This window comes from Zingiber officinale, chromosome 3A (genome assembly GCF_018446385.1).
Source record: "Zingiber officinale cultivar Zhangliang chromosome 3A, Zo_v1.1, whole genome shotgun sequence".
In the NCBI taxonomy this organism is placed as follows: Eukaryota; Viridiplantae; Streptophyta; class Magnoliopsida; order Zingiberales; family Zingiberaceae; genus Zingiber; species Zingiber officinale.
In genome coordinates this window covers 98,163,512-98,183,984 of record NC_055990.1, presented here as the reverse complement: position 1 = coordinate 98,183,984, position 20,473 = coordinate 98,163,512, and the positions used below count along the sequence as shown (strand labels likewise).

The 20,473-nt window shown below is 42.4% G+C and overlaps 1 long non-coding RNA gene across 1 annotated transcript; it reads left to right on the top strand.

The window, feature by feature from the left end:
• Positions 1–5,731: 5,731 nt before the first annotated feature.
• On the top strand, positions 5,732–8,195 carry LOC122052138. Its single transcript, XR_006131917.1, has 3 exons — positions 5,732–5,881; positions 5,969–6,025; positions 8,124–8,195. It is a non-coding gene; the product is annotated as an uncharacterized LOC122052138 (long non-coding RNA).
• The last annotated feature ends 12,278 nt before the right edge of the window (positions 8,196–20,473 follow it).

Here is a 20,473-nt window from a genome sequence, read left to right as displayed (position 1 = left end):
GGTCTTGATTTTCCTCAAGGAGTGATTTGTTTTCATTTTCTATTTTAATTAACTTACTATTTAAGCAGGAAATAATTTTAAAAAACTTTTTGTTTAAATTAAAATGTACCTCATCCGGGCCTTCGGAAACGAGTCTGGACTCGTGGCTTGATTCGGGTTCAGACCTGTCTTCATCTTCCGACTCGTCTTCCGTTTCAGCTTCGCGGGCCATCAGCGCGAGATGGCTCTGGTGTTTCTGCTCTTCTGCCTACGATTCGTCCGAGGAGTCGTCCCATGTTGCTTTGAGGGCCTTCTTTTTGGTTGGCTTCGGTTTGTCGAACTTCAGTCTTGGGCATTCGTTCTTGTAGTGCCCCTTTTTATTGCATCCGAAGCACGTTACGTTTATTTGTTCCGAGGGAGAACTGATCTTTTGAAGGTCCTTCTTGCTGAAGCTTCTTTTTCTCTTGGTGAACATTTTTCTTACCAGGTTCACCAGGTGTTCTTCGTCTTCGGTATCTTGATCAGAATCTTCTTCAGATTCAGGCTTGTTCTTCTTTTCTTTGGATGAGCCTGCAACTAAAGCAATACCTTTCTCGGCTCCAGTATTAGTTTGTTCATGTAATTCTAACTCACAAAAAAGCTCGTCTAATTTTAACTTAGATAAATTTTTCAAAATTTTGTAGGCATCTACGATTGATGCCCACAAGCTATTACGAGGAAAGGCATTTAGTGCGTACCTTATTAAATCTCTGTTTTCCATCAGGTGGCCTATCGCGTGGAGTCCGTTGAGGACGTCCTTGATTCTTGCATGCAGTTGACTTGCCGTTTCCACTTCCTGCATTTTTATATTAAATATTTTATTTAAAAGTAGGTCTCTTTTTGTTACCTTCGCGTCGCTTGTTCCTTCGTGCAACTCGACCAGTTTGTCCCACAATTCTTTAGCATTCTGATGTGGTCCGACACGATTCAGCTCTTCTCGTGTTAGGCCGCAATGCACCGTGTTGATTGCCTTGTTTTCTGTTGATGCCTTTTTCCTCATATCCGGAGTCCACTGTTCCGGGTCTAGTGGATTTCCGGAGTTGTCGACTGGAGTTCGGTACGCCTTTATAACGCTGAACCATTGATCGTAGTCTGTCTTTAGGTACACCTCCATTCTTTTCTTCCAGTACGAGAAGTCATCCCCGTTGAATAGGGGAGGATGTACTGTGCTATAGCCTTCTAGTTGAGACATCCTGCACACAAGTAAACAAAAAAAATATTCCAAGATTTGGTCTTGGATTAGTAGTGCGGGAAAAAATAATAGCTGTATCTAAATTGGTATTGCACCAATTTAGACTTAATTGCAACGAGAAAAAAATTTTCTAAATTAATAATAATATCAACTTTAGAATTGAGCGTAAAAAAAAAAAATTCACCCCCTGTCTGATTGGTGATTGCACCAAATCAGAGCGGTACCTGCTCTGATACCACTTGTTGGATCGTGAAACGTCGATAGAGGAGGGGGGGTGAATATCGATTCGAAAAACCAGCATTAATAAGAGTTAAGTGCAGCGGAATAATAAAGACTGAGACAAACTGAACACAGTGTTTTTTACTTCGTTCGGAGCCTGTGACGACTCCTACTCGAAGGCCCGTACTCCGTGAGTACATTCGTTGGACAATTCACTAGCAATTCGAAATAATGATTACAAAAACAGTACAATAAATGCTAATAAAAATTAAAACAAATACCGACAAGAAAGAAAAAGACAGGAGCGTATTGTCGGAGCTTTGTTAGCGTCGCAGAAGCGCAGAGTAGTAGAAGACTTTTCTTTTTCGTTGTTATTCTGAAGCTCCCCTCTGACCCTTCTTTTATATGATGCTCGGGGTGCCCTGGATGCCTTCCGGGCGCCCTGGTGAGACGTGACAAGTCCAACCAGTGAGCTCCAAGTGGCGATGCGCGATCAGGATAATTTTTGTCTCCAGGGCGCCCGGATCCCTTCCGGGCGCCTGGACCTCCGGGCGCCTGGATCCCCTCCGGGCGCCCGGACCACCTTTTTCCAGCGAACAACTTTCCTGCAAAACAAGGTTAGTCCGAGACAAGCAGATCCTGCAAAATAAAGTGTTAGTTTAGTTTTATGAGTTTAGTATAAGAAGTATGACTTAGATTCCGTCTTTCCGAGACCGGAATCTAGTCACGATCTCGACTTAGATATCCGAAATGGATCTAAGCCGGATCGACGCCTAATGTTCCCTTCCCGGGAAGGCGTCCTCGCTTACCTCACTTACCTGCCAGACGTCCGGTCAGCCCTTCGACTCGTCTGGACTTCTCGCCAGCTATCCGGTCAGCCCGTCGACCTAGCTGGACTTCTCGCCAAGCGTCCGGTCAGCCCGTCAACCTGCTTGGACTTCTTGCCAGCTATCCGGTCAGCCCGTCGACCTAGCTGGGCTTCGTGCTAGACATCCGGTCAGCCCGTCGACCTGTCTGGACTTCTCCTGCACACTCGATCAGAGTGTTAGACAACAACAGACTAACTTAACCTGATTTGCAAAACCTGGGTTAAATCGTTAGTGCTAACCGCGCCAACATTCTCCTCCTCCCGAGCGGAAGGTCGAGGCCGTTCATTTGACGATCGGTGGTGGGCTCCGTGCTGCTGACGATGATGCCGCTCGGGGGATCTCCGTTCTATCCTTTGAACGGGGCTCCACTGTCGATGTTGCCGGTCTGGTGAAGGTGATCGACGGCGGTAACTCCTCGGCGCGGGATGAGCGATGGGGGGTAGGCTCCGACAGTCGCGGGTATTGTGAGTGGCCGACTGATGGAGTAAAAAAAACATCGGGGTCCATACCTTCCCCTTGTGCTTGGGCCGATCAGCTGCGACTTGCTGGACGGCGTGCGACCGAGTATGCTGATGAGGGCGGGCGGCTTCGGCTCGCGGTCCTCTGGGTGGTTGATGACTGATGGGCTGCTTCCGCTCGGCGAGAGCTGGTTGGTCGCTCTGGGCTTCTTTTCTTCTCGCGGCCTGAGCTTCCTCCACATTGATGTATTCGTTGGCTTTATGCAGCATGTGGTCGTAGTCCCGGGGCGGCTTCCGGATGAGCGAGCAAAAGAAGTCACCGTCCACGAGCCCTTGCGTGAACGCATTCACCATTGTTTCCGAGGTGACCGTTGGAATGTCCATGGCCACCTGGTTGAAGCGCTGAATGTACGCTCGGAGCGGCTCCCTTGCGCCTTGCTTGATGGCAAACAAGCTGATGCTCGTCTTCTGGTGGCGCCTACTGTTTGAAAAATGATGGAGGAACGCCGTTCGGAATTCCTTGAAACTTGTGATGGAGCCGTCCGGCAGTCTTCGAAACCACCGATGCGCCGATCCCGAAAGCGTGGTGAGGAACACTCGGCATTTCACACCATCTGTGTACTGATGCAGAGTGGCAGTGCTGTCGAATTTACCCAGGTGGTCGTCTGGGTCGGTTGTCCCGTTGTACTCCCCGATCACAGGGGGCACATAATGCCTCGGCAGTGGATCGCGAAGGATGGCGTCTAAGAACTGTCGGTTGGTCCACTCAGGAGACGCTTCCGATCGGGGCGTCTTTCCTTTTTTGACGTCCCGGATGGGTGCTTCGTCCGAAGAAGATCCCTTGTCTTGGTTAGCCTGTGCTACTTCTGAGGGCGTATGGAACAGAGCCCGATGAAAAGGTATTGGGGCGGGCGGCGCCCCCATCTGAGTGCCGGCCGACCCCTTGTTCTGCCCCCATATTGAGAGTTGCTCCTGCCTATCTTCGGGTGGCGCTCCTTTCTGTTGCTGCTCCACGATTTTTGCGGCTCTCGCTTGGACAAGTGCTTCGAGCTCCTCGGGAGAGAGCGTTACCAGAAGTTGACGTCCAGCTTCTTCCATCTCCTCGGCTCGGATTCAGGTACGTTCCCACAGACGGTGCCAATTTGATCCTGTTCGAGCGCTGAGTCGACGGACGCTGGGGACGTGGCACGCTCCGGTGTCTTCGACTGGTGGTGCAGCCCTCCGACGAACCTGCAAGGAAGCCGAGCCTGGAGGGGTTTCCCGACGACGACCCTCCGACGCTCAAGTCAGGCAACGAGAGAGGCAGAGTAACGAGGCTACAGTAGAGATGTGTGCATACCTTCGTCGACGTCTGGGGGTCTTTATATAGGACCCCGGGGGAGCGCGGGCACACTTCCCCGATGCGTGCACGCTTCCCCAAACATACCTTAACGAGCCTGTGTCAGAAAAGTACCTCTGGCACCATTCCGCAATCGTCCGAGCATATCCCGGACGTGACGGTGGAAGCTTCCACCATATGATTCTGTGTACGGCTCGGCCGCCAACTCTGCTGCTTGTCAGCGGCAGGTGTCTCGAGGATGATGTCATCCCCTGTCTCCTTTGTTCTCTTGGGTTCCTTGTCTGTTCCAGGGCCGAGCGGATCGGCCGCTCGGCAGGCATATTACTTCTGCATCGGTCAAATGCTCGGATGAGACTGCTCCTGCCTGTGTTGCCTTGTGCACCGGCCGAACGGACAGCCCGCTCGACCCTTGAAACCTTTTTACTTTGAGCATCGAAAACCCGACCCCTAGTCGGGTTGTCTTTCATTCTGTTCGGAGGATTCACGGCCGGTCGGCCTGCGGGGCCCTGTCGGTAGGCCTGCTTCGTCCAGTCGGTCGGTCTCCGGGTTGACTATCTTGACCTTTGACCTCCACGTGCCGTTGACCCCCCCGCCGACGAGGGTCCCCCGTCCTTATCACCGGATCAAATATATTTTTGAGTTTTCACTTTACCTTAATTAGTAAATACTAAATACTACTATTGTTTTGTACCTTTGAACTTTGGTACAAAGTAACGAATGTATCAGTAGGTGTTGTTTGAGAAGTTCAATTGAAGAGTAATATCACAAGGTTAATCCATGAAAAAATGTTAATTATAAACTATATGGATAGTTTCTATCTTGAAACCTCCATTTATTTTTTGCCTTAAGCATATACATGTTGTACAAATATGATATTATTTTTTTCCCTTTTAAGCCTAATGGATGTGACCATGGTGACAAATCTATCTCGGATGATATGCGGTCATCTTCTACAGATCACATAGTTTCCTTCTTTATTTATTGATATCGTATGTGTTTGAAATCTCACTTTTAGTAGGCTTCCTTGTTCCTTCCAACCTTTCATTGCTTGAGGTTGATACTTGGGTAGGACTAACTTGGGAACTATGCAATGCAATAAATAATAGGATGAGAAGGATAATGCCAAACTTGAAGGGTAGCCTAGATGCTGACATCCTTGTATTTCTATGTGAAGGGACTCCTTGTTTTCTTCTAAGGTTTTTTTATGGTTCATGTTTTGTTCCAAGGTTGCATCCTTTAAAGAGTTGTCACTGGTTCTGATATCCTGTTTCTTAAGAAATGACAAAGGTTTATCAAGGTACACAGTAGACCCACCATGGCCTATAACAACAAACTATTATTTATATAACAATTAACCTCATAGATCCTGTAACTTATACTATACCAACAACCTTTTCTCAATTAGGTTGTAAGTAATTCTAAAAAAAAAACTACTAGATTTTTGAAGTAGCCTAGTGCAGGACTTTGTTTTACCAAGTAACTACTGAAAATAATATTGCAAGGAGGTTTACCTTAACTTTAAATGCTAAGGATAGAAAACAAGTCTCAGATTTCAAGATAAATCTAAGGCTCTATAAATAATTTGATGAAATCAACTTTTGCTCTGACTATTATGTTTATAATACTCACGACTTGTAATTACTAAGTTACTTTTATATTTTTGTAAGTATTTGATCCAACTAATGATGTTGCTTTATTTTTGAAGGTTGGATTAGCTGCTATCCTAAAGGGCTTTGTCCTAACATGTCAAGATGGAACAACATAGCTCTCTATGTCCTTGCACTAAGTATATATAGTAACATGATATGTTAACTTTATGTTCTATAATGTGCTAAATTCCTGATTAAATAGTTGTTTTTATAAATGTTTTCAGTTTCAAGCATAGTTTTAAGCATGGCCAGTATCAATGTTTGTACAGAGTAGTATGGCTGTAAGTATAATGCACTTGCTGAGCATTATGTCTTATGTCCAAGTCTGATTGATTCGGTACATGACTAGAGTATTCCAATTGAAGCAATTAATTAAATGTTGTTTGGGGTTTTATTTTTATTTTTGTCTTTTATGTTGTTTTGTTTTCTTAGGACATGCTTTCTTCTTTTTGTCTTGTGTCTTACTCTCTCTAATTTTTGTGTATCTCCCTCCTCATCCATCTTTTATTCCTTTGGTGTTGAATTGGCATAACTACCAATTTAGTGTCAGTACATACTGTATCAACCTAACACCAACCTTTATCTAGCATGAAATGATACTTTGAACATATGCTTTGATCTTGAAAATTTAAACTGCCTTCTTTGGTGCAACAGTGCTCCAGATTTACAATGACAACATGTACATTTCGCATGAACTAATATCATCTCATTATATGGTTGATACAAAAGGATACATGGTTCTATACAATGTACCATGGTCCTATACATGGTTCCATATTACGTTTATAACATTTTCTTTCCTGATATTTCTGGTCTCACATTGATCATATATGTACTATCTATCTGCAAAGAATCTTGTAATGTGAAAATAGTTTCAATAATGTTTTTCTGCCCCAAGTGAAGATTGCCACAAAATTTTGACTAAACGTCCACCAACCTTTATTGCAACACTCCAGTTTGCATCTAATACCACTTAAATATTGTAGTTTTCTGATGCTTGAGGATAATGGATTCATCATGGTCTAAGGTAGAAACTACTCGGGTTCTTCAGGAAGGGGAAAGAAATGTTATTTTTGTGAGAAGGAAGTGTTGATCGAATGATACGTTGAGAGGGGAGGGAGATGATTGTTGGAAGATGGTGGTAAAGGGCAGGGATGCGCCTTTGATAGAGAAGGGTAGTAATGCGCCTTTCATATAGAAGGGTCGTGAGGGGCTGTTGTGATTAGATAAGGGGCAGTGCCGGGTGGTGGTGGGTGGCAACTTGGTGATAGTGGCGGCTTCAATTTGGTGAGGAAGGGCAGTAGTAGCCGTTGTGGGCAGCGCCCACATTGTGGCTCAAGGAAGGGAAGGCGGCGGCAACCCTCCCATGCCTCCTTTTTATTAATATGTTATATGTATTATAATAGTCTGGATTATGGTTGATCACTGAAAATACCATAGTAATACAGCAACTGATACAATAGATTTGCTCTAAGTTTAAAGTTCTGGTGTTGAGATCCATTTCATTCTTAGCTCAAAATGGTTTGGTACTTGTGCCCATATGGTTAGCTGACAACATGGTCTCCTGATGCCATAATCAATTGAATTTTTTTTATCATGCACCCAAATAGTCAATTTCCTTCTCCACCTGAACATGAGAAAGATTTATTTCTAACCAAATGCAGTGTATTGGTTCTTAGGAAATGTTACAGAATTATTCTAGGATCTTCATATGAACAACAAGAATAACAACTGAGAATTATATTTCTAATTTTCATTTATATTGTAGTTTCCAAATTGCTCTTAATGTTATTCTGAAAACCCATATGAAGAAAAGCAAGTTCACTTTAAGATGTTATCATGAGCATAATCCTGCTTCTAAAACTTCTAGATCTAATACTCAAGCTGTATGGACAAGTATTCTTTAGCACTTACATGAATTTTTGGAAAAAGTCATGTATGAAATTATCTTAGACTTTTCGTGGATAACTATGGTTGTCTTCTGATGAAGACGTTATTTAGTCATTAAAATTTTTTAGATATTCTTACTCTAATATAAGCGAGTCTATTAATTTTTTATTTATTCCTTCTGTAATGATGCTCTTCTTTACTTATGATCTAATGGGGATGGAATTGTTTTTCTTCATTCTATACTAAATCCTTCAAAGTTTTGTATGTATGATGCTTACTGATTATCTAAATTTAAATTTAACATTCAACATCTCAAATATAATCTAATAGTAAGTTTCTATAATAATCAAATATTAATATAAATATGTTTTAATTAATTCCTCAGTATAAGTTACTAGGACATTTCTCCTTCATTCTTTGAAGATGTAACTAAGACTACTTCCATCAAGAAAGCTCTTCTAGTTACACTAGCTTCTGTTCATTATGCAGGAGGAATACTAATGCTTCTGGGCTTTGGTGACATTGATCCCAGACAATTTTACTAGAATCGATCTCTCTGACTTATACATTGCAATTTTTCATTCCTATGCTTCATATGCAAATCAAACAAGAAAAAGGTAGACCAAAGAAGACTTCATTAGCTACGATAAAATAAGATAAAATTTATTTAAATATATACGATAATATAGTAGGAGATAGATCCCCATGGTGTAAAAGCATTCATATAGCGGACCCACCTAGTGGGATAATGCTTGGATGTTGTTGTATGCTTCATTTTGTTGATGTATAATTCTTCACATGTTTCATCCCCACTTGTTATTTGGCATTGGTTTACAATTTTTTTAATATGCCTTTGCTCAATTTTATACAACAAACTAAGATACACGTATATCTTGGCACTTCACTGTTCTGACTCTTTTTTCTGAGCTTTTCATATGAATCAGCTATAATATGTCTATTCTCATTGATGCAATGTTGATATGAATCACCTAGAAAGGGACCTAAAATTTCTTGTGGAAATTTAATCTTTTCCTTTTGTATGATTTTATGCCTTGTAGATGCATTTATAACAAAATGCTTATGTTACTAGATGTAGAATTGTATGAAGAGAAAAATAAAATACATATATTCATCTCTACATAATTACAAAGAATCCAACTAAAATAGGAGGATGCAGGAGACACTAGAAAAGGAGGATCACAAACAAAAGGAAAATAAAAATCTCTCTCAATCACAGATTGACCTTTCTTTTCCTTCTATGTTACTTCCCTTATCTATCAAATCAAATTAGAATATTCTTTAATACTGTCAACACTCCTCCTCAAGTTGGTGCAAAAGGTATCTATCGTGCCCAATTTGTTGACTAGAAATTCAAATGTTGATTTCAACAAGCCCTTGGTCAACACATTTGCCACTTGCTGTAAAGTTGGAAAAAATGGAGTACAAATTATTCCCTTATCGAGTTTTTCCTTTATAAAGTGTCGGTCAATCTCAACATGCTTTGTTCTGTCATGTTGAACTAGATTTTGAACAATGTTGATCACTGCCTTGTTATCATAGTATAGCTTCATAGGAAGGTTAATTGCCTTAGTAAGATCTCCTAGGACCTTCTTAATTCAAAGAACCTTACAGACACCTTGAGCCATAGATCTAAACTATGCCTGGGCATTGCTTCTAGCAATTACACTTTGTTTCTTGCTTCTCCAAGAAATTAAATCGCCCCAAAGAAATGTACAGTGCCTAAAGTTGACCTCCTATCAGTGATTAATCCTGTCAAATCAGCATCAGTATACACCTCAATCCCTCTCTTGTCATTTTTTTCTAAAGAAGAGTCCTTTTCTTGGAGTCCCTTTCAAATATCAGAGAATTCGATATGCAGCTTCAAGGTGCTCTTTAAATGGAGAGTGCATAAATTGACTCACCATACTCACAGCAAAAGCAATATCAAGTCATGTGTGTGACAAGGAAATCAACCTTCTAACCAGTCTTTGGTACCTTCCTGCATCTGCAGGAGTTCCTTGTTTGATTTCTCCAAGCTTAACATTAATATCTATTGGAGTTTCTGATAGTTTGCAGCCACTCATTCTAGTTTCTTTTAAAAGATCTAGAATATACTTCCATTGTTAAATCACATTACCCTTCTTGGATCTGACAACTTCTATTCCTAGAAAATATTTTAGCTAGCCCAAGTCTTTAATTTCAAACTCTTTGGCTAAGCTTTGCTTCAATTTGCTCATTTCTTCAGCATTATCATCGGTCAATATTATGTCATCTATGTAGACAATCAACACTGGAATCTTATTCTTAGTGGATTTTTTAGTAAATAGAGTATGATCAGATTGGCCCTGAGTATATCCTTGACCTTTAACAAACCTTATAAACTTGTCAAACCAAGCTCTGGGACTGTTTGAGTTCATATATAGGCCTTCTTAGCTTGCACACTTTACTTCCAAATTTCTCAATGAATCCGGGTGGAGGTTCCATATAAACCTCCTCTTCTAGGTTTCCATTTATGAATGCATTCTTCACATCTAGTTGATTTAATGGCCAATCAAGGTTAGCAGCTATAGATAGAAGTATTCGTACTGTGTTTAACTTAGCAATTGAAGAAGAAATCTCGGAGTAGTCTGCTCCATAAGTCTGAGGACCAGGCGGGTCTTGTACCTCTCCAAGGATCCATCTGAGTTGTATTTCACAGTAAATACCCACTTACAACCAACAATTGTTTTCCCATTAAGTAGGTCCACTTTCTCCCAAGTAGTTCTTCTCAAAGCTCTCATCTCCTCAAGAATAGCTTCTCTCCACTTAGGAACATTCAGAGCTTCCTGGATGCTCTTAGGAATGGATAGACAATTGTGAAATAAATGTACAACAGGAAGGTGAAATATTTTCATAAGCCACAAAATTTGACAGTGGATATTTTGAACAAGATCTAACACCTTTCCTAAGAGCAATAGGAAGATCAAGTTGACTAGAAGAGTTAGACTCAAAGTTATCTGGAAGATCAAGGCCTTGTGAATCATGAATTTCATGATTGAACCTCTGATTGGATTCTTGAGGATGCTGGGGACTAGGGCCTTCCTTTTTCTTTAAATAGGCAATACCTTTATATTGTTTCACATCTATTTCTGAGCTTGTTCATTTTGAGATGGAATTATCACAAAGTGTTCTTGTTTGTTAGTAGATTCAATATTTTCTACCTCTTTTACTTTTAGTGATCGGGCATCATTAGAAACAAGTGCAAAGGTTAAGTTAGATTTATCAACACATTCATCTTCATTAGTTTTGTTCTCCCCTTGAAGATGAGAGTTTTGGTATGAAGTTCCTTCAAGGAAGGTGACATCCATAGAGACAAATATCTTTTTCGAAATTGGATCAAAGCATTTGTAACCTTTTTGATTGGTGGGGTATCCTGCAAATATGCATTTATGTGCTTTTGAATCAAGTTTTGATTTTCTACTATCAAAATTATGAGCAAATGCAACAATTCTAAAGATTTTCAAAGGGATGTTTGTCAATAACCAAGAATCGAGAAAACATTCTGTGAAAACCTGAATTGGAGTTCTAAATGCCAAATATCGGGTTGGCATTCGATTAATCAAATAGATTGTTGTTAGAACAACTTCCCCTCCAAAGATACTTAGGGACCTTAGTTGTAAAACTCAAGGCTCTAGCAACTTCAAGGAGATGTTTATTTTTTCTTTCAGCAACCTCATTTTATTGGGGTGTATAATTACATGAACTTTGGTGCACAATTCCTTTCTCAGCAAAAAAAAAAAACCCAACACATTGTTAAAGAATTTCATTCCATTATCACTTCATAAAATTTTAATCTGAGTATGAAATTGAGTTTGAACCATGTTATAGAAAATTTTAAACATCATTGCAGCCTCAGATTTTTCTTTTTGCAAAAAAACCCATGTGACCCTAGTATGATCATCAATGAAAGTAATGTACCAACGTTTTCCAAAAACGGTGGTCACTCTAGAAGGATCCCAAATATCACTATGAATCATAGTAAAAGGTGCTGATTTTTTGTACGGCTGGGATTGAAAAATAGATCGATGATATTTTGCTAATTCACATAACTCACATTGAAAAACTTACAGCATCAATAGCTTAGGAAACAACTGCTTTAAATATTGAAAACTAGGATACCCCAGTGTTGGTCCGGGTGGGCCGGCTGGAGAGGGTTGAGTTACCTAAAACACTTAAAACAATACCTTTCTCGATCTTTGGACTCAGGTTAGCAGCAATGGCAAATAAAATTAAACAGAAATAGCAACTTTAAATAAAACAGTAAAAGGCACCGGAATTTACTTGGTTACAACCTAGCTAGTTGTTAATCCAAGACAAATGACAGCTCTTAAGAATCTCCTTCACTGAAGGCGGAGAAACCTTTTACACTCTTTTAATAGCTCAGACTATTGCTAGGAAAGCAATACAGAAGTTGTTCCATCTTTCTTAGGTTCAGGGGTCTTTTTATAGCCCCTGGAAAAACTTATCCTCATAATGAAGGCGCCTTTCATAGGGCTAGAAGGCACCTCCAGCGTGGCAAAGGATAAAACTTTATCCTTTCCGCCAACAGCCAGATTGCCCGGTCGAAGGTACCTTCGATAGCCATGGAAGGCACCTTCCATAGCTGGTTGAAGGCGCCTTCAGCCATTTAAGGCAGCTTCTGCCTGAAGGTCGCGGAGGCGCCTTCAACTCCTGTTGAAGGTGCCTCTAGCAGGTCCATAGCCCCACTCTAGCTCTTCCGCTGCTCCGATCGCCTCGGTGATTTCGGCCAACGGAATAGGGCTCACCCGAACCCAATTTTCAGCCTTCTCTCGAGCAAGCTTCCGCTCTGACTTCTCGTCCCTCGGACGTCGCGCACATCCTTCTCGTCCATCGGCCTACTCTTCCGTAGCATCTCGTACCCCGAACGCACCGAGCCCGTCGGCTCTCTCCCGTATCGTCCTTCTCGCTAGTCGCGTCTTCCACTCGACTTTCTGTGCTCCTAAGCTCCTGCACACTTAGACACATGGATCAGAACATAACAGGACCTAACCTAACTTGATTGATCACACCAAAAATAACCTTGGGGTCCCAACACCCAGTCTATAATGTCATAACAAAATTTCACTATTATTGAAAACTAGACCCTTCATTAAGGAGATAAAGCCCATCATCCTGTTTAGTATCCCCAATCATCTTCCCTGAGGTTAAATCCTTAAATTCATAACTTGAGGAACAAAAATTAGCTCAACAATTGTGATCATGGGTGAATTTACTGATGGATAGAAGATTGTATGAAAGGTTAGGAACATGTAAAACATTTTTCAATGTTATAGTTTGAGAAATAGGTACTGGTCCATTTCCTACAACAGTAGCAAAGGAATTGAAAAGACCCTAAGTTTTTTTTTTTGCATCATAAAACATTTCAAATAATAAGAAAGCTTTCGTTATTGATAAACCAGTCATACATTCTGAGAATCTAGATAGAAACTATTTTATTCTCTCTAAAACATAAATGTTGTTTATTTATTCTTAATGCGGAATCAGAGGGTCCTCGGGAGTGTACTGTCCAGCCCAGTCTAGTCAAGGGTCCAAGCCTCCAACGCCGTTCATAGCTAAACCTGCCACAAACCCAAAACCTTGTGAGTTTAACTCAGCATCTCCAAACCATGGCAGAAAAATCTTCTTATCTAATTGCATATATCATTAAATCTACCTTTATTTGGAATTGTTGTTAAACATTCAAGCAAACAGGCATATAAGCATATTTTCATAAAACATTATACTATGGGTATCATCAACATTATTATAAGTATCCTTCGTACATTACGTTATAGGCATTTCCCTTTAGCATTTATCATAAATCATTTTTAGGTGAAGACGCGTTAACCATCTTTTATCCTTTGTTCGATTGATCAATCTGTTTAACCATGGTACCAGGTGGCGGGGCATCAGCAACTCTCATCACTGGGCCATGACCAAATACAGAAATCCGATATTGGGGTCCCTCTGGGGCCTTGGCCCTTCCAGAAATTTCCATTAATCCTCATCATCATAGTTTTTTTTTAGCAAAATTACCATTACAATCAACTACTTAAGCAACATACAGAATCCACATGCGGCCATAGTTTTATCAATACCAGACTTCACAACTTACATCCATAGTAGTTAAGCCTAACTCCTTAAGAAGGGCTACTTGAACTCCACAAGATTCATGAACAACCTGAATGTTATGAGACATCATAGAGTGACAAACACTAACAAAATCCGGACCGAGGTATAGCGAGTTTCCTGTTTGAAGGTCATTTAAAACTAGATTTGGTTCCACCCTCATAGCTCCGTCATTACTAGAATTCACTACACTCTTGTCAATTTCCATGGTTGAATCTATTAGGTGAAGCAACCTGCCCCGCTACCAATTCTTTATTTGAGTCTATGCTATGTAGTTCATGCAACCTAAGGATTTCATGTGGCCAAGAATACATCTTAACACTCCAGAAGGGTGGCTCAAGCACTCTAGACGTTATGACCATGCAATTTACTACCATGCCTATATTAAGAAACTTGGATCACTTAACAAACTTATTAATCTGGAAGGAACCAGGCAAGATTCACTTAACTCCATGGTCATGCAATTCTAGTGAAAAGCAACACAAAGATTAGCTAAAACCTTGCGCATGCAGTGTTAATACCATACCTAAATTAAGAAACTAGAATCACTTAACAGTCCTACAAATATAAAAGAAACAAGCAAGATTCACTTAATACTACGGTCATGCAGTTTTAGTAATGGGCAGAACAAGGATTAAATTATACCATGGCCATGCAAAAACTACTCCCTTTCCCTCGTCACTGCTCGAGGAAAATCAAAAACTTCACCAGCGATCACCCAAATCCATTACTTTCCACTCATTCTGACCAATAACTGAGACCCACCACATTTCCAGAACACAACACTGATACCCTCCATCCAACCCTGCCACCCTGAGCAGAAAACACCTCAGCACTATAACATCTAACCCAGTCCATTCCCGACACCCAGAATTTGTCCACCACAAAGCAACTAGCTTGAGGAAATCTTGAACCTCACCCTCCCAAGCCAATCAATTTTCAAAAATTCCCTAGAAGAGCAAAGCAAGAAAATAAATAATAACAATAATCAATTCAGTCGGCCTACTGATGGAATCCACTTCGCCGCAACCAATCTATTGCAAGGGAGCAAAACAACTCTAGAAATAATCTCCAACACTCAAATCCCGAAACAGGCTACAAACAATCAATCCCTTGCATATAACACCGACACAACCATCAAAAACCCTCTACTGTCCAGCCCGATATAACACTCATCCCTACCTGCTGTGGAAAGCCTAGAGATCCCTCAAACTTGTTGCGTATATGAGTTCAAAAGAGATGGAAGAAGTACTGGAAACTACTGCGAAAATAAGATGAAACAAAAGGAAAAGAAAACACAGACGTAATCAAGTGGAAGAAGAGGGTTCTAAGAGGTGCCTTATGTTCGAAGGCCTGATGTTGGCGCAGGAGGCGACGACGAACAATGGTGAGACGCCCCTTTTCTTTCCTTCCGTGGAGACCTCCCTCCTCTTCCTTTTCTTCCGCAGAAACCCCTCACCTCTCTCTTTTTCTTTTTTTTTTTTACCGCCCACCCCTTATAAGAATCAATCCCTAGGGTTAGGCCCATTCCTTACCAATTGGGCTAAGCCCATGTGTCCATTAATTGGTTATTAGCAATTTAGCCCCCCTTAAGTAAAATAAAGAGTCTATTTCCATGTCCCCCCTTGGATTTATGTTTTTTTTAGAAACATTGGACTCTACACCCTCTCCCCCTTGAGTGAATTTCGTCCTCGAAATTTTAAACTTACTAATTAATTCGGGATAGCGGGCTCTCATGTCAGCTTCTGTCTCCCAAGAGGCCTCTTCATCAGCGTGGTTCAACTATTTGACCTTGACCATCCTGACCGTCCGGTTCCGTAGCTTCCTCTCTTGCTGGTCCAGTATCTGTATGAGTCTCTCCTGATAGGACAGATCCAGGGTAAGTTGCAACGGTTCAAAATTCAGCACGTGGGAGGGATTCGACATGTACTTGCACAGCATTGAGACATGGAACATGTTATGCACTCCTGCAAGATTAGGTGGCAAGGCCACCTGATATGCCAATGTTCCCACCCTATCTAGGATCTCAAAAGGCCCAATGAACCTCGGGCTGAGCTTACCCGTCTTGCCAAATCTAATAACACCTTTCATCGGTGCTATTTTCACAAAAACATGATCACCAACTGCAAATTCCAAGTCCCTTCTCCTCTTATCAGCAAAGCTCTTTTGCCGACTTTGAGCAGTCTTCATTCTCTCCTTGATCCTAGCTACTAGGCCTGTTGTATGCCTCACGATTTCTGGACCCACTTCTGCCCTCTCTCCCACTTCATCCCAATGGATGGGGGATCTACCCTCAATTGTATTAGTGTTGTGTTTAATTTCTATTTCCGCTACTATCTTTCGAGTTTCTGAAAAACATGAAAAAGAGAAACACACTATTCACTCTCTCTAGCGCTTCTTCGATCCTATAATTGGTATCATAGTAGAGACACTCTGAATTGGTGCAACCACCTTTTGAGTAAAATTGGTACAACCACCTCTTCTGATAAATCTTTTAGTTTTTAGTTGCTTAAAATTGGTATAATACTACTCGAGTTGTTTTTCAATGTTCTTCTTTCTTCTTCCTCTCGCCGCTGATCTCCTTCTCCCGATCGACGATAAAAGGCATCGATCGACAGGGCGACGAGAGGAAGAAAGATGGGAGCCCGAGCGCCATCACCAACATCAACGGAGGGATGACACTGATCCCTCTCGTGTCCCGGCCGAGCGAAATAGACCATCCGCTGGGAAAGAAGAAAAAAGGAACAACGCTTCCCGAGGAGATATAGGCATGATCGCTGGAGGGTCGACTGGCCGCGACTCCAACAGAGCCAGGAAGTCATACGCTCGGCGGTTGAAGATCCACGTCGTGGGATGCTGCAAGGAGAAGGTCGAAGGGCCCCAAATCAGCTTCGGCCCCAGCGACTTAGAGGGGGTGCAGATCCCCCACGATGATGCGCTGATTATTCGAACGATAATCGCTAATTACACAATTCATCAAACTTTTGTTGATATAGGGAGTTCGGTAAACATTATTTTCAAGAAGGCGTTCGATCAGTGACAAATTGATCAAAGTGAGTTGCTTCCCATGACGACCCCGCTGTATGGCTTCACGAACCCTCTCTCCTTATCTTTTACCTTTGCTCTCTTTTGCTCCTTGGTGGTGGTGGTGGTGGTGGCTGAAACTTAGAGAAGGAGGAGAAGCTCTTTGGGTGGTGTTCATCTTGGAGGATCGTCGCCCACACGACGTCCAAGAGGAGGCGAGGAATACGGTAGAAGATCTCAAGGTTATTAGCATACAAAGAGAAGGTATAATTAGCAATTGTTTTTCGCATCATGCTAGTTATTTTTCTTTGTATGAATTCCAAACACAAGAGGCAATATATTCTAATTTTTCGGATTTGTTATTCGAGTTTATGTTTTTTTATTTTTCGAATTTGTGATTTGATTGTTCTTTTTTGTTAAACCTAGAGTTATATAAAGAAATTAAATATTAGCTTTCCTTAAAAGGTTTTGTCTAGGCGGTAGTAGATGCTCTCATACCCAAGAAGGTCATGTGCCTCGCCATGCAGTCTTGGAAGCCAATTTTGAAAATTAATATTTAATTGAATTTATAATATAGGTGGATTTGGATCAATAGTGTTAAGTTTCGCTTGCGATCAAGTCTAAACCATTAAGAACAGATAAGTTAAATTTGGAATCAATAATGTTAAGTTCCATTTGTGATTCCTAATTTAACTTCTAAAGAACACAATAGGTTGTTTAGGAAATGTTCGACACTTGTACAAAATTTTTGTACAGTAGAACCGGTATGATCTTCCTAGGACTAACCAACAGAGAAGATTAACTTCATTACGGTCAACGGAACGTATTGCTACAACGTCATGTCGTTTGGACTCAAGAACGCCGGAGCCACTTACCAGATGCTGATGAACAAGGTGTTCCGACGATAGATCGGTCGTAATATGGAGGTATACGTCGACAACATAGTAATTAAATCCCTCCGAGCTGCTGACTTATGCGCAGATATCAACGAGACTTGCCAAACGCTGAGGACTTGTGAGATAAAATTGAACCCCGACAAGTGTCTGTTTGGCGCGAAGAGTGGTCGTTTCCTGGGCTATATAGTCCCCAAGCGGGGCATTGAAGTCAATCTGAGCAAGGTCAAAGCTTTGCAAGGCATGTCGCCACCTTGGAACTTGAAGTAAGCTCAAAGGCTGACCGATCAGATCACGACACTATCCAGGTTCATATCCAAATCGTCCGATCGGAACCTGCCGTTCTTCAAAGTGCTTCACCCAGCCACGAAATTCCAATGGGACTCCGAGTGCGACCGGGCGCTGGAAGAGCTGAAGGAATATCTTAACTCTCTGCATGTATTAGTTAAGCCAGTTATTGGTGAGCCACTTTGGATTTATCTATCATCCAAGGAACATATCGTGGTATCGTTTCTAGTTAGGCAGAACGGTCAAGAGCAGCAGCCTGTATATTTTTTTAAGTTATTTATTGAAGGATGCCGAATCTGGCTACACCGATCTTGAAAAACTAACGTATGCTTTGATTCTTACCGCTCGGAGACTTCGTCCGTACTTCCTAGCTCACAATCATCACGCTAACTAACAATACCCTGGGACGAGTCTTTATCAACCCGAAAGCATCAGGAAGGCTAATCAAATAGACGACCAAGCTAAGCAAATTCGACATTCAATATCAACCCCGAACGGCAATCAAGGCTCAAGCCTTGGCAGATTTCATCATAGAAGTCCAGAATGGCAAGCCGACGGCAACATGGAAGATATATGTGGATAGTTCATCCACTCGACAAGGCAGCGGAATCGATATACTGCTTATCTCACCACGGGAAGACCAGATACAGCTCTCCGTTCGGCTGAACTATAGAGCAACTAATAACGAAGCAGAGTATGAGGCAATGATAGTCGGCCTATAGATAGCTCAGCAACTCAGACTCCAGCTTGCCGCTCAGCAACTATCTGGAACATTTGAGATAAGCAATGCCCGACTAAGGCTTTATGCGAAGGCCTTCGAAAAGCTAAAGATCAACTTCCAGGAGGTCATTATACAAAAGATCCCCCGATTGAAGAACCAGGTAGCGAATGATTTGAAAAAGTGAGCCAGTTCGCTGCCCCTGATCGTCATAGGGCTGTCGATCAAGAAAGTCTTGCTCGTGGCGCACATCGACCGGATGGAGAGAATAGCCTTCCTGAACGACTGGAGGACGATCCTAACAGAGTTCTTGCGGTTTGGAGCTACACCTGCCGATCTTGAAGAAGTCCACTTATTGAAGAAGAGTGTCGGGCGGTTCACCTTGATCGGGGACCAGCTTTACAAGAGAGCCTTCTCCCGACCTCTTCTCAAGTGTGTTGGATCAGAAGACGTCGATTACATTCTATGAGAGGTGCACCAAGGCTCTTGCAGAGGTCATCCGGGCGGACATGCATTAGCCTGAAAGATACTCCTGGCCGGATATTTTTGGCCGACCCTCCAAGAGGATGCCACTCCGATGGTGGCCACTTGCTTGTTCAGTCAGAAGTATTACAACCTGCCGCACTGACCAACCGAAGAAATGAAAATGTCTACAGTATCTTGCTCGTTCGACCAATTAGGCATGAATATTGTTGGACCATTCCCAATGATGACCAGTCAGCGGAAGTTTCTGCTCGTCGCAGTCGACTACTTCTCTAAGTGGGTGGAAGCCAAGTCGCTTGCAAGAATCACCGAGCAGATGCTCATCAAATTTGTTTGGCAAAACATCACTTGCTGGTTCGGCATCCCACGCCGACTCATATCTAACAATGGAAGGTAGTTCGCCAGTTGGAGGCTCAGAGAGTGGTGTGGGGGATATGACATCTAACAAGCCTTCACCTCTGTGGCCTACTCCCAGGGCAACAGGCAAGCCGAAGTTGCTAATCGGGAGATCCTCAGAGTTTTACGCGCTCGACTTGACCACGTTGGAGGCAGCTGAGTCAACGAACTCCCCAGTATGCTATGAGCCCTCCGCACGACCCCGAAGGAGGCGACCGACATGACCCCCTTTTATTTGGTATACGGCGGAGAGACAGTCGCCCCCATGGAGGTCGGAGTAGAATCCGATCGGGTGTAGTGCTATGACAAAAGAAACGCCAAATGGAAGCTTACGGAGCTCAACTTGGTCGACAAAACGTGGGCAAAAACATTGATTCGGCTAATAGTGTACCAGCAACGGATGAAATAGAACTACAACCGGAGAGTGATCCTGAGGTCCTTCCAGGTCGGAGATCTCGTCTGGATATCCGTCTATCACGTCGGGCATGCGGCGACAATGGGCAGGACACGTGACGCATCACCACGAGTCGACATTTAATGATGGTATGGGAGCGCGCTTAGCCTTAATGCGCAGAGATTTGCATGATTTTCCAAAAATCTGGGTGACGTAAGTCTGCCTCACGCTCGCCCAAAATAGCCCAAGAAAAGTTTCACAAGTGCAAACCTTCGTCGCGGCGATCGGATTGAGGGAGCATGCCTACGACCAATGACAAGCTTCAATAGGCCGATCGGCAAGAAGGCAAGATGATGCTCAAGAAGGCCGATTGGGAGGAAATCTGCTCAGACAATTGTCCAGTCAGTCGGACTTATAGCCTCCTTCGACTAGACTTGAGGGAGAGACTTGTGATGAGGTGATGATGAAGGGCCCC